At 48.6% G+C, this 15598-nt stretch overlaps 1 pseudogene; it reads right to left on the minus strand.

The window, feature by feature from the left end:
• Positions 1 to 4656: 4656 nt before the first annotated feature.
• LOC101532181 (WD repeat-containing protein 49-like) overlaps positions 4657 to 15598 on the minus strand; it is a 68298-nt pseudogene continuing 57356 nt past the window's right edge.

The raw sequence follows: 15598 nt of genomic DNA on the forward strand, positions 1-15598 counted from the left end.
TCTCTCTCTCTCTCTCTCTCTCTCTCTCTCTCTCTCTCTCAGTAGTGTGACAGAGAGAGAGGTAAGAGATCATGTGTCTGCTGCTTCACTCCACAGATGAGTGCAGGAACCCAGGTTAGGCTAGGCTAGAATCAGAATCCATGAATTTCATTTAGGTCTCCACCATGGTGGCAGACCCAAGTACCTGGACCATCACCCACTGTATCCCAAGTGTTTTAGCAGGAAGCTGATTGGAAGCGCAGTCAACAGGAACTCAAAGCAGACACTCTGGTGTTAACAGCAGGTATCCTAAGCCGTGGCTTAACTAAATGCCTGTCCCCACTAAATTTCCTTAATCCATCATTTTCCAAACTCATTTCTCCAGGGAATCACACCCCCAACCCCACTGGGATGTAGACAACTGAGGACAATGGCCACGTCCCTGCACCTCTGTTGATGGGTCCAGGGATGGGTAAGAGGCAGGGTTCTGGCTGCGCAGGGCAGAGGGAGTGGGAAGGGGCAGAATGAGGGGCCAGGCCACGAAGCTGCCCCATGGGTCAGAGTTTGGCCTCATTTTCTTCAAGCATGGCCAGACATTTGGAAGTGGTGCTTGGAGGTGTCTATATGGAATTCTGCTTGGCATGATTTATAGAAATGGGTTTGTTCTGAACACTGCTGACTCCAAATAATGGCATTACTCCCTTGAGAGATCAGTTAATGGAGGAAACACAGGCCTCAGCAAAACCGCATTAATGCAGATCTCTCTGTTAAAATAGTCTGAAGCAGGCTGACGGTGACCAGGGCTGTGGTCCCAATCCGTGGTGAAGAATCGAGGATTAAAAAGGACCAGAAAAAACTCCTCTGTTATCAAGGGTTCCAGGGGCTGGCATTGTGGAATAGTGGGTAAAGCAGCTGCCTGCAACATTAACATCCTATATGGACACCAGTTTGTATCCTGGATCATGCACTTAAGATTTGGCTTCCTGTTGAAGCCCTGGGAAAGACAGCAGAAAATGGGCCAAGAGTTTGGGCCCCAGTACCCCAAGTGGGAGACCCAGATATTCCGGGCTTCTGGCTTCAGCCTGGCCCAGCCTCAGCTGTTGCAGCCCACTGAGGAATGAGTCAGCCGATGGAACATCATTGTCTCTTTCTCCCTGCTTCTCTCTCTGTAACTCTAACTTTGAAATAAATAGCACCTTTTAAAGAGAGAGGTTATAAAAATCAAGGGATGGGGCAAACGCGATACCTTACTTGGCTAATCCTTCCCCTGCAAGTGCCAGTATCCCATACTGGCTCATGTCCCAGTTGCTCCACTTAAATCCAACTTCCTGCTTGGAAAAGCAGTGCCCTGGAAAAGCAGTGGAGAATGGCCCAGGGCCTTGGGATGTTGCACCTGTGTGGGAGACCCAGAAGAGGCTCCTGGCTCCTGGCTTTGGAACTCCTCAGCTCTGGCTGTTGCAGCCATTTGGGGAGTGAACCAAACTCTGTCTCTGCTTTTCTCTGTGAATCTGCCTTTCCAATAGAAATAAATAAATCAGAAAAGAAGCAGTGTGTGGGAAGGATGGAAGAAAAGAGAGGAGGGGAGGAGTAGTGAGGAACGAGGGAAGAAGGACTGGATGGAGGTGTGTGTGTGGAGCAAAGGCTGGAGAAGCCTGGGGACTGCTGTGGACAGAACTGGCTGAAGAGACAGCAGCATGGCAGTGGGACTGGGAAGACAATCCTGATGGGACTTAACATCTCCTGGGTCACTGTTGCCCACAGAGCTATGAGCTAGTGACTCTCATTTTGTCCTGTTTATCTTGGGTTTTCCACAGGTAACCATGAGTCCCTGCAAATGAACAGGTTCTTGATAAGTACCCAGTGGCAGGTGCCAAGGGCTGGATTCCTGGCTGGCTGGGTCAGTAAACTCCTGGGGCACAGTCAGGCCACTTAGCTAGGCAGCAGTCCCTGAGAACTGGGGACAGATAGGTGCTAACAGTCAACCATGGGGCAGGTGAAACCCTCGAAGGTGCTGCTCCAAGGTGCCCAGTGAGCACCCAGCAGCCTTTGCAAGGAGTGGTGTGAGGTTACCATGGCCTTAGAACATGAGATTAGAGGAATCTGAACAGGGAAGGGGAGGTCAGAGGCCGGCTCGCCCCTCACCTTTCCAAGGCTAAGGGTAAATGGGGCTTGGTAGTTAAGCTAAGCATCAAGTGAACAAACTGTTAAAGAAACGCTTAAGGCATGCTGAACATTTTGTCTTTTTAGCTGGGCGCTGCAAAAGGCCCTAGAGTCAGTGGTTGCGGACCGCTTGGAGTACTCAGAGTTCCCCGGTAAATACGACAAACAGGAGGCACCTGTTCCAGGGTCCCAGCCCCCGGCTTGAACCTCTTCTTCCTCCACCCACATTACTTTCCATACCATGGAACAGTCTACATCTCAGAAAACATCTGGAGCTTAGCTGCTCCTCTGGACCTGGGACAGTGTGGCCCTTCCTCTCAGGGGTGGTTCTGGAGGGGGCTGGTGGGGCTCAGGACATGGACTTGAGACTGCCTGGGTGTGGGACTTCAAGGTTCTGGGACCTGAGTGTGGTCTAGAGGCAGACACAGTCTGTGCATTTCCCCTTAGTTCTGTAAACTCTGCTCCGTGGGGAGGTGTGTGGCCAGCATAGAGTCCCCTCAACAGGGTACAAGAGGGGTGCTGGCTGGGGGTCTATTCAGAGAGTGGGCAGTGGTTATTGGTGGGCACAAAAATGGGGATGAGACCAAGAAGTGTCCTAGTTTTGCAGTCCTGAATTATTTGAACCTCCAGGTAGGTTTGATTTATAGGAAGGGATTCACAGTCCAGTGTTGAGGACTGATCTAAGGAGTGATGAAATGTTAGCTTGGATGGCTCGGGGTAAAATATTGTCTCTTTCTGGGGCTCAGTTTTGTCATCTGTGAGATGGGATGCACTCTTGTCTACAATGATTGTGAGGCTGAAATGATGTGACTGGAACACAACATGCTTGGTAATTGGCAGTTGCACTGTCCTTTTGCTCCCACGACTGCCATCTCTCAGGCTGGGGGCTGCCAGCTCTGACTCGACTGCCCGGGAGCCAGCAGTGGAAGGCGGAGAGTGGTGGCCTTTGCGTTCATCCCAGCTACTCTGAGTCAGCATTGTTGGGATCCCAGGCTCTGCGTTTTCCTGTGTCCCTGACTGTGAGCCATCAGCAAGTCAATAAGCCCGGAGGCCCAGATTCTGGGTTCCTAATGTGGGGTGGTAACAGTACCTACTCACAGAAGGTGTTATTCGGGTTACATTTGAGAATGCATAACTAAAATTGAAGTATAGGTGAGGTGGTCACAGAAGGTGGCTGGGAACCCGCATTTACTTTTAACATATTGGTTACTCATTACTATGTCAATTAATTCCATAATGATGTAAATTTTTGCTGATGGTATGTTGGAGCTTTCAATTGACTGGGATGATACTCTGCTGGCTCTGTCTTCAGACCAGAGAGGGTATACCTAAGAAGCCGTTGAACTTGACGGGACAATAAGATGCTGGACTCTATGTTTGGTATACGCTTGCAATGGGGAAATCTCAACTGAACTTGAGCTGTGGTTACGCAATAAGGTGGAGGAATCCACCATGGTGGGAGGGTTTGGGGAGGGGTGGGGAGAACCCAAGTATCTATGTAACTGTGTCACACAATACAATGTAATTACTGAAGTTAAATAATAAATAATTAAAACAAAAAAAAAAGAAAAAAAGAAAGTGACTGCCTCAGAAAAAAAAAAAAAAAAAAAAAAAAGAGAATGCATGCAGGCCCTTTAACAAAGCCTGTTTGGGGCTTCGCGGCATGGCCTAGCGGCTATGGGTGTCATATGGGTGCTGGTTCTAATCCTGGCAGCTCCACTTCCCATCCAGCTCCCTGCTTGTGGCCTGGGAATGCAGTTGAGGATGGCCCAAAGCCTTGGGATCCTGCACCCGCGTGGGAGACCCGGGGGAGGTTCCTGGTTCCTGGCTTCAGATCACCATAGCACCGGCTGTTGTGGTCACTTGGGGAGTGAATCATCGGATAGAAGATCTTCCTCTCTGTCTCTCCTCCTCTCTGTATATCTGACTTTATAATAAACAAACAAACAAACAAAAAAACAAAGCCTATTTGGCACAACGCAAACTTTGGAAACAGAACAACAGTGCTTCACAAAGCTCAGAAAAAATGGAATCCCAAGTTTATTTGGGTGCGAAGAAAGAAATTGAAACCCACATATAGTTTCTTGGTAATACACATTTTCCATGGACCTTTTGAAGACCCCAGTACATTTGACCGACAGCCTCCCTCTGCCCTCTGCTGCCTGGGGTGGAAAGCTACTATTGGAGATCCCGAGGCTGGGGATGGAACTGATAGCTACGCTGAGCTTTTTTCACACAAGGACTTAACAGCCTTGAGGAAGATACACCTTTAATCTGATTTGATCACTTAAGTGAAGGCTCTAATCGCCTTGGGACAGAGCCCATGGGGCTAGAAATCACTTGTTGGGATGTTCTTTTCTGCACTGGTTGGGCCAATCTTCTGTCAGACCACTTGATGTCCCTAGAAGGGACTCTGCCTAGGAAAGAAAACAGCAGCTGGGGCTCTCGGTGTGGCAGGATCGATTCTCTGGGCAGTTTCGCTTCCTCCTCTTTCCTGTGTGAGAAAGTTGAATTCAATCAAGTCCAAGCTAATGACAGACAGAAAGTGGACACACGGGCCGCCTCGTGGCACTGGAGGGCCTAGTAAATGCTGGCCCACCGCAGCTCGGGTGTCCTCCGCAAAGGCTTGCTCTGCTCTGCCCACAGCCTAGGGTGGGAGGAATGAAAGAAAGCAAGCATGAGATCACTTAGTGCTAGGGGCTTTCTGGCCACCTGCCTGGCACTGTGGGCCCCTAAATAGGGCGCGGCTGACCCTCTCACATCAACATGTCTCCCATGAGACGTTGATGATCCTCCCCATGAACTCCCGGATCACCAAATATTTACCCCTCTGGGTCTGTCTGTTTTTTCTTTTATTTATTTATTCATGAATCATACCATGGCTTTATTCTTCTTGCTCCTTGAAAGAAAAGGTAAGGGCAGTGATGGGCAGCATCACACAGGGAAGACCATATCCATGCATTGTTCAGAATCAGCTGCTACCCTGTGAGTCTTCTTTCTTTTTTTTTTTTTTTAACTTTTTATACTCTTTCATAGTTGATTAGGATACAAAGGGTCAAAGGCTACAGGAGTGTGTAAGACCATTGTTTCTACACTATTTATCATCACTTTTTCCCCCTTGTATCTGGGGTCAGGGGAGAAACAAAGGCAGAAGCCCCACCCAGCCTCCCACCCATCATAGGTCCCCCATGTGGGGCATGCTCCAAGGGGCCTTCTCAAGCAGTTTTGACAGTTCAACTGTTCTGAATTGCTGCCAATCTCGCCATTTCAAGCACGATGAAATCCATTCAGAATCCACTGGCTGACATAGTCTCTTCATGGTTGGGGTTCTGAAATCAACAGTTCAGTTGGAGGGATCGCCAAAGAAACTTCGTCTGAGATGATCCCAGACCTGACTCTTGTGTGAGATTGCCAGGACAGGGTCCAGTACAGTCCATAGCCCCAGTTAGCTTATGCACATGCTGGTTGTTGCAATTGCTGGTTCAGTACTGTTTCCAGCCCTGTCTTCCACATAAACCGATCGGTGTTGTAGTCCAGCCCGATCCTGTCCACTTCATACTCGGCCCTCATACAAACCAGTAGGAGCTGCAGCCTAGTTGGGGCGACTCCCCATAACCCCCTCCAGGTCTGCCCCCTACCCTGGTTCCCATGCTTGCCACTATGTACTGCAGGCTTGTTCAGTCTGTCGCTCATACCATTTAACTCTCGCACATGTCAATGGGCATGAAAACCTAGTTCAACCCAACCTGCCCTATTATCCAGCCCACACTCAGAAACACCTGGAGAGTGCATAATCCAGGAGTGGGAGTGGCTTAGGAGGGAAATAGTGGGCACCTCCCTCTTGGTTTACCACTCCCACTGGAGAGCACGAAAACCAGGGATGACTAGACAGAAAGGCACCTGCCAGTATGTGTGGGTGCACACAGAGGTCTGAGTGCTAGCGCCATTTTTGGCATTTTGGCATCAGCAGAGAGCTGGATTTGAGGTGGAGCAGCCAGGATTTGACACAAAGGCACTGCAGGAGGCAGCTGAACGCCCTGTGCCATCATGCCAGCTCCCTTGGATGCAGGTTCAGTTTTCTCCTGTGTATTTTTTTTGGAAGGCATTTGCAGACTGCTTTCTGAGGTACTCAGTGTCAAAATGTGTGGAATAAAGAACATCACAGCATCTTACAGGTCCCTGCATGACCAGATCGTGGTGGCCAAGAATGCCTGTGCTCACTCCCTTCAGCCTTAGAGAGTCAGCATCCTGATGTCACGCAGACATTCCCCTGATGTTACCACATTGCATGCTCCTCCTCCCGCTACCTCTCCTCCTACTGGCCTTCTCAGCGCCCTCCTTCCTACATCCCAACTTGTCGTTTGACTTCTGCTGCCTTTGCCTGAAGTCCAACCTGAGGCTCTTGTCCACATCCATAGGCTCCCCTCACTTGCCCTCTGCCTTCCTCTCTTCCCACATCCCCCTGCCCCACCCTTCCCCTGGCCGAGCTTTTGTTTTCCAAAGTGCAGCTCTATCAGAATTAATGAACACATCCATTTTATTCATATCAAATGCACCCTGAAATGATTACATTTCTCCCTGGGCCAGTAGTGCTTCATCCACACAGTCTGGGTCCCCCCGGGAGCTATTGTGGGCTTCTCCTGATAACCTCGGGGACAGATCATGGAGATGCAGGCTACTCACGAGGAGGTGGAGCTGTTCCAGCTCTGCGCTTGCCCGGTCCCTGTGCTTCCCATTGTGGATATGGGCCAGGCTCTGAGCGAGCATCGGAGGCTGGATTATACCGTGTGATCAGTATTCCAGGAGGCTGCCAAGGAAAAACCCAAGATGTGATTTTGCTGGCAGAGCAGGTGTCCTGCTCCGAGTTGTAACACAGCCAGTGAGCAATGGCAAATTCTCTTCCATTTATTAAAGGGCAGGCATTTCTTGAAAACTCATATGTTTTGCAGAGTTTTAAATCAAGACTGCTTCGACCCTGGTCTGTTAAAAAATTTTTTTTTTCTCTCTGATTTGACTTTCATAGATTTGTGCATAAAACTGAGCATCTTGTTATAGTATTCTTCCGGAAGTTGTGTTTTTATGTATTTTTACTATTCTTATTATTATCATGTTAAAATGAGAGAGAGAGAGAGAGAGAGAGAGAGAGAGAGAGAGAGAGAGAGAAGAGAGAGAGAGATCTTCTATTTGCTGCTTCACTCCCCAAAGCCCCACGATTGGCCTGGGACTGGATCAGGCTGAGACCAAGAGCCGGGAACTCAATCTGGGTTTCCCACATGGGTGGCAGATTACCCAAGTACTTGACCCATAACCTGCTTCTTCCTAGGGTTTGCTCAGGCAGGAGCTGGCATCAGGAGCTGAGGTGGGGCTTCAGCCCAGGCACTTTGAGATGGCATGTACCATGCTGAAGTCCACCTAAGAAATCCTACTTTTGAGTGCAATTACTAAGGATGAGTATATGAAATGTGTTGAATGTGCTGTGCCTATCCTTTTTCAAGATAGCTGGGGAACAAGTCTTCTGTATTCCAAGGCTTAGAACAGCAGAAAGAGGAGCGTACTGGGAGAACAGCTCCGACCATTGCCACAGATGGGCTGACAAGCCCTCTGGCCCTGGTCAGTGGCTTGGTCTTGGGATGGGAGAGGTAGTCCTCCTGACCTCCATCTGCTGGTTCTCTGGGTCGGCCTTGACTTTTTCAAGGTGTGGTCTACATTCCAAGCTGATCTCCCTGGAAATGACAAACAGAATACAGGGGAACTGACTGGGCCCATACCCACCTCAGCCTGGGTAGGTTCTTCCTGCAGGTTGCCCTGCTCGTGTCTTCCCCCCAAGGGCCTGGCAGGAACGTGTTCTTCCAGCACTGGGTGAACAGGCATGCTCTGTGGATGCTTCAGAATTTCATCTGGGACTCTGGGATGGTTCCAGGAGGCAGGATTGAAAATATCCCAGGGACTCCTCTGCCCGAAGGTCCCTGGAAGAATAGAGATTGATCACTAAATTACAGGCAGAGGATGGAAGGGAACTTGCCTCCTAATTGGGCTAAGCTTAACACCAGCATGCCTGGGCTCCTTAAATCCTGGCTGGGACTAAGTTCTGCTTCTGCAGTTCCCAGCAGCACAATTTCAGGGTACCTGGCCCCGGAGACTGCAACATCTGCTGCAAAATGCCTCCTAAGGGTTTATGAGCTACTCAATAATTCAGTAGTCAATAATAGCGGAGTGACATCAAAGGCATTCTAGTACATGATTCCAGACACGCAAGCCAGTGGACGCAAAGCAGGCAGAGTCCCTTTAAGTATGAGTCATTGCAGCTGGATACTATAATCCATACACACCAGGTCCTGCCCCACCACATGCTCCCTTGAACCTGAGTTGCTCCTACTAAGACATGACCCTCAGGGTAACACACTTCCGTACCCAGCTTCACTGTCGCATGCTGAGTTCTCTAAATCTAAATGTCGGACTTTGCCATTAGAGTGTGTGTGTGTGTGTGTGTGTGTTGTAACAAGCTGACCTAATGGTAGGAACCTAGTGGGGGTCCCAGTCCCTCTTAGATTCATGAGTGGAGGTCTTCACCTCCAAGCCCACGTATCTAGACATGGGGCCCCTGGGGGAGGTCGTGAAGGTTACTGATCCTCCTACTCAGTGTCAGAGCGCGTGCTCCCTCTGCTGTGTGAGGATGCAGGCAGCAGGGGGCAGTGTGCAAGCCAGGAAGAGGGCCCTTTGGAAGTGGGAGGAAGGAAAGGCCTACTGGGCAAGCACCTAGGTGTGTAGTGCTTTGTTGGGAAGGCCTGGTAAGCTGGATGCCCATCACCGCAGCGGCCCCGAGCCAGGGTTAAGGTGGAGGCCGGCGGACGCCCCTTACCTATGTACGCCCCCTCCCAGCTCCACACGCGCACGGTGTGGTTAAGAGATGACTACAGCAAAAGGTTGTCTTCTTGGATGAGCTCCAATCTAAGGAGATGAAGTGGGGGAGGGAGAGTGTGCAAGGTTGCTGCTGCCCGGAAAAGGCATTGCCTCAACAGGTTGCGGCTCCTCTCACACTGGAACATGAAGCCAGGATAGTCCCTGGGACCGCTCTTGGGAATGTCATTTTGCCACCTCCTGCCACATCATGTTTCCTCCATATTTTCCAACTCAAATACCCTATTGGAAACCACCTGTGGTCTGTGGATCTCGGTTTGGGGAAGCATCGTCTAGCAAGAGTCTAAGCCCCCAAACCAGTGTTGTGGCATAGTGGATAAAACCACTAGCCACAAAGCTGGCATCCCATTTGGGCAACTGGTGGTTCCATTTGCCATCCAACTCCCTGCTAATGCACCTGGGAAAGCAGTGGAGGATGGCTCAAGTGTTTGGGTCCCTGCCACCCACATGGGAGACCTGCAAGAAGCTCCTGGCTTTAGACTGACCCAGTTGCAGCTGTTTGAGGCCCTTTAGGTAACTATGGCTTTCAAATAAATGAATAAATAAATATTTTTTTAAAGTTTTTGTTTTAAAAAAAGATTTATTTATTTTTATTGCAAAGTCATATATATGTGTGTATATGTATGTATGTATGTATGTATGTATATACAGGAGGAGAGAGAAAGATCTTCCATCCTATGATTCACTCTGCAAGTGACCGCAATGCCTGGAGCTGCACCAGTCCGAAGCCAGGAGCCAGGAACTTCCTCCAGGTCTCCCACGCAGGTGCAGGGTCCCAAGGCTATGGGTCATCCTCGACTGCTTTCAAGGCTAGGACTTTAGCTACTAGGCCACTGCGCCAGAGCTTATGCATATTATTTTTTAGAAAAGAATTCAAGTTCTACCTTCCACACTGAGTGCTAAGCTTACTAAGTGTGTAAACTCACACTACACCAGCAAAGAAATTCAAGGACAATAACCATCCACTTATACATACATACACATTCACATATCCATCCATATACAAAGATAAAAGGAGCCAGTATTGTGGTGCTACAGGTTGAACCACTGCTTGAATGCTGGGGTCACATTGGGGTGCCTGTGGGAGTCCGAGCTGTCTGTTTCCCATCTGGCTTCCTGTCAATGCACCTGGGAAGTCAGCAGAAGATACCAGTACTTGGAACTCCTGGCTTTTGGTTTCCATCTCACCCAGACCTGGCTGTCATAGCAGCCAGCAGATTAACAATCTATCTTTTCTTCTTTCTCTCTCTCCCTTTGCCCTGCTTTCCAGATAAACAGATTTCCAATCCCTTTCTCCCCTTCGCAAAGTCATATATATATATATGTATATATATATATGACTTTGCAGAGGTAACATACTTCCACCAACAGCAGAACTGAATCACTGTGGACTCTACCTCGTCAGAGGGCTCCTGGGAGGACTGACTTGGCCAAAATTACTTTTAGTCTTTTACAAACTCTTGAACTCCACGAATGATACTCATGAGGTCACTGTGCCGACATGGGCCCGCCAGAACATCACATCTAAATGAAAAGACGGAACACCTGTGAGTGAGGTGGGTGAGTTGGCGTGCCATGGTGCCAGCTGCCATTTCATGGTTCCTGCAGGAGGAAAGTGGTTGTGGATGTGCGGCCGGCAGGCAGAGAGGCACTGGCAATGCGGGTCCCCAGCTCTGCTGCACTAACTCCAGAGCAGTTCAGTGAGCACCTGCTCAGTGCCAGAATCCAGGTTGGGGCCACAGATACACAAAGGAGGACCCGAGCATGGTTTTCTTTTCAGCACTTAAAGCCTGATAAGCATATAGATGCAAGTAAGCCAAAAGGATTGTAAAAACAACTCAGGGCAAGTCACATTCCCAATACTGAGAATCAAAACAAATGCATAGATCATTGTTATTTCTACATTCTGACTTCTCCTACTTTCCGAACTAAAAAATTTAGTTGATGGCATGTTTCCTAGTCAGTTAAGAACTGGAATGAAATATGCTTATTTGGAAAACTAAGGGATGAAAAGAAGAAATAAGTTCTGGAAGTTAAGTATTGTGTTGTGTGTGTGTGTGTCCCTGTAGCATAAACAGCTACATGTTGCTTAATGAGCCAGGATGCATTGTCAAGCGATTTCCCTGTTGTGCCAACATGATAGAGTGTACTTATGTAAAGCAGGAAGCTGCATTACTAGGCAAAACCATCTTATGACATTCCTGATAGACATGCAGTCTAGTGTTGACCAAAGCATTGTTGTATGGCACATGACTGGAAGAGTCTGTATGTGCTCACAAGCCTTCTGGAAGGAAATTGAAATTCATTAGCAGTTCCCCCCAGGAAGCATTCTTGGGAGATTAGGGTGGAAGAGGAGGTCAGAAAAACAATGACTATTTCTCATTTTCCATTATGGCCCACTGCTTGAGCACTTTTATAATTGCATAAAAGGGTTGTAAAACTTCAAATGGGTTTGGGCTACCACCAATGCAACCTATATGTACAAAAACAAGAGAAAAATAGATTTTCAGAAAGAACATTAAAAATATCCAAAAACTCATTTACAGAGAGACAATGTCTGTTAAAACCCAGGATGTGTCTTCCCAAACCTTCTAGCTTGCAAATACCTCTTTGTTTTACTGGAGAAAGAGTCCCACTGGCATTCTCTGTAGTGAGCTGATATTTTCATTTTACTGTTTATCACCAGTACTTTTCCTGTGACTATGTTTTCATATATCGCATCATTATTTAGCGATGATGAGCCATCCATGTGGTTAATCAGTTCCCCTTATGTTGGACACAGAATGTCTGTGTCTCTCCCTATCTAATGGACAATGTGCTGATGCATAAACTTACAGTGATACCCTGCGCACATGTATTACTTCTTTGAGCCAAAGCCCTAGAAGTGGATTGCCCTTTAAAGCTGTGGGTCAGCGTTATCAGCTTGCTTTTCAGAGAACATACAATAGAAGGCGATGGGCTTCTATTCAAGAGCATAGAAGCACTCAGATTCCTGCATCTTTGTCAACACTGAATACTTTCATGAAAACATTTTTTTTCTCTAAATCTGCTTTTAAAAGATCTTAAAAAAACATTCCCCTTCCTTTGGCCTAACCTAATTTTACCAAATGGAATATTGCACCCAAAATGATCCTGTGCTCATCCCAGCGGGTCCCAGGGAGCAGTTCACTGCCTACTTTTGAGAGGTTGTAGTCCTGGTCCCTGCAGGCCATACTCCTTGATGTCGTAGATGCGGACAAAACCTTGCTGGTCTGCCAGGTAGGCGAGGCTGTCTTCTGCCTTTATGGCTATGATGCTGATCCGGGCTTTCCCTTTGGACTGAGACACACACACACACACACACACACACACACACACGACTGGTTGAACAGACAGACAACTCAGATCAGACAAAAATTGGCTGCTAGGTAATGATGAGGGAAATGCTGAGTCTACTTGATGTAAGAGCTAATTGTTCTGGGACTGGCACCATGGCACAAAGGGCTAGGCCTCAGCCTGCAGCACTGGAATCTCATATGGGTGCCATTTTGAGTCCTGGGTGCTCCACTTCCAATCCAACTTCCTGCTTGCAGCCTGGGAAAGCAGAGGAGGACGGCTCAAGTCCTTGGGACCTTGAACCTATGTGGGAGTCCCAGAAGAAGCACTTGGCTCCTGGCTTTGGATCAGCTCAGATCTGGCCACAAGGTCATTTTGTGGAGTAAGCCAGCAGATGGAAGACCTTTCTTTCTGTCTCTTCTCTCTGTAATTCCACTTTTCAAATAAAAATAAATACTTTTATTTTAAAAGAGCTAGTTGTTCTATTGCTATTAATTTTCCAGCATCAGAAAGATACCCCATGGAGGGGAGTGAATTCAAGAGACTGTGGACTTCACAGTCTTGGTCTAGAATAAACCCTACCCCTACCCCAAGCCAATGCTGGAAAACTAGCATCCATTGACTGCCCAACTTACAGGCATGAAGTTTGCAATGAGGCTGGTCCCACTGAACAGCCTCCAGAGGGTGGTGGAACCTGGAAGGGATGGAGGGAGAGATAGCAAAGAGGGGGAGCCTGGCATGTGCAGTTCCCCAGGCACCCCAAATTTCTGGTCCTGCTCTGAGACCTCTGCATTCTCCCCACACTGGGGCAGACACCTCTCCCCTCCCTGTGGGGTTCATTTTGATCAGCTAGAGTTCTTAGCGGGTGCTGGGGCAGGGGGATTTTTCCTATGCATGGGTTTTGGTTTCACTCTTTTCTCTGCTCATCCGGCCTTACCTCTTGGCCCGTTGGCCATGAGTAAAGCAACCATTGAGTCCATCTTGGCCACATGTGACTTTAGGAAGGCGAGGCATGAAACACTTCGGTCTGGGCCTGGCCAGGAAGCAAAGCTTTGGGGCTATGCTTCCCACTTAGCTCATAGCTGGCTCCCTCTCCTCCCCTCTGCAATCTTCCCCTCCGCCCTCTGCTCTCCTCACATTCCCTCACCCATAGGGCTTGTCACTAAGGGACATTTGGAAACCAAAGGGAGCACCAGTGGCTTGGTTACCTCACAGCCCCACCCACCGGCCTGCTTGCAGGGTTGGGGATGGTCAGATGGGGAGTCTAAACTCCCTGGCAACCTGGGGCATCCTGATGCCAGCTCTGTAGGCCTGTAAGACTGGAGAGAGGCGGGGCATAGGGATTTGACCTGGGCAGGTGGGAAGGCATGAGAGGTGTGAGCAATGAAACAGGTGCTCAGGAACTGGGTCTGGGGCTTGGCCGACGCTTCCCGAGGGCCCCCCTTCCCAGAATCCCCTGCTTGGAATAAAGTGGATTAATTTCTGTGGCATCTTTGACATTCACCACCACCTTCTGTTGTCCAAGGAAGGAATGGAATGGACTCAGTCCATAGGAATGGCCATTCCCACATTCACTTAATATTGTTTTCAAATATGTATATATGTGTGTGTATTTATTTATCAGAAAGGCAGATTTATAGGGAGGGAGAGACAGAGAAAGATCTTCAATCTTTCGTTCACTCTCCAAATGGCCATAATGACTGGAACTGAGCTGATCTAAAGCCAGGAGCTTCTTATAGGGCACTCATGTGGGCACAGGGTCCTAAGGCTTTGGGCCATCCTTAACTGCTTTCCCAGGCCACAAACAGGGAACTGGATGGGAAGTGGTAAAGCTAGGAGATGGACTGGCGCCCATATGGGATTCTGGCACTTGCATGAGGCAGATTAGCCAGTTGAATCATCACACTAGCCTGTTCACTTATTTATTATTATTTATTATTATCATTTTTTTTTTACCAGACAGTCAGACATACAGACAGGAGGAGAGACAGAGAGGAAGATCTTCCATCCATTGTTTTACTAACCAAGTGACTGTTAGGGTGGAGCTGAGCCAGGAGCCTGGAGCCTCTTCTGGGTCTTCCACACGGGTGCAGGGTCCCAAAGCTTTGAGCTGTTCTCAACTGCTTTCCCAGGCCACAAGCAGGGAGCTGGATGGGAAGCAGGGCTGCCGGGATTAGAACCGGTGCCCATATGGGATCCCGGTGCGTGCGAGTGGAAGACTTTAGCCATTAGGCTACTATACTGGACCCTGTTCACTTAATTTTTATCTCCATCTGTTATGTGTGTCTTTGAACTAGATGAGTGCTACAGAGAGAAGAGAAGCAGAGATCCCAACCTAAATTGCGTGGTATATTAGGAAGGAATGAACAAAATGTTATCAGCTTATGCAGCAGGCGGCTTTACTGTGTGTATGGAGAGAGAGGTTTGGAGTGGGCTCCTGGAAAGTCAGATTTGCTGGAATCTTGAAACATGGGACAGGCACTGGGCAGAGAGGGCTCTCTAGAGGTAGGAAGGTGGCAAAACCAGGCCTTCAGAGCACAGCTTAGCCCTGGATAACTGCCCTTTCCACTTCTACCCCCTGCTACGCCCCATACCTGCTTCTTCCCAGTTCTGTTACTCCTCTAGACTCTACCCCACTACACAAACAGTGGTTCCTTCCTCTCCTATTGTCTCAGGGTGCTTAGCACAGCCAATTCCAATGTTCCCTGTTGCTAAAAAATCCTGCAAACCAACTAAGATCCAAACTTTCCAACACCCACAAAGAACCTGGAAAGAGGAAGTCTGGGCCAAAGGCTGTCTTTCTCTTACCCTCCTTGAGCCTGGGGGCTCCAAAGGCACAGGCTGGAGGGAGGATCAATGGTTTTATGTAGAAGGGGATGGTTAGGCCCTAAATGGCTGAAGCCCTCTTATGACACTTCTATGTTGAAATTGTAAGTCCTTGGATGATGATATCAGGGGGTGGGAACTTCAGGAGGTTAAAGATGTCATGGGGGTTGAGCCCTTTGTGATGCGGTTTGTGTCTGTGCATAGGAGAGGGGCCCTCACCAGACCTCCATCATGCTGGCTTACCAATCTCAGATTTCAGCCTCCAGAATTCTGAGAGAGTTCGGTCACTTAGGAGGCCTTTGGTTTATGGCGTTTTGTCACAACAGCTTGAATCATGGAGTTACTACAACATCTCACCACCATGACTCACGGTGGCGTCTATCGCTCAACCGTATTTGTT

The sequence above is a fragment of the Ochotona princeps genome, chromosome 12, assembly GCF_030435755.1.
Source record: "Ochotona princeps isolate mOchPri1 chromosome 12, mOchPri1.hap1, whole genome shotgun sequence".
Lineage (NCBI taxonomy): Eukaryota > Metazoa > Chordata > Mammalia > Lagomorpha > Ochotonidae > Ochotona > Ochotona princeps.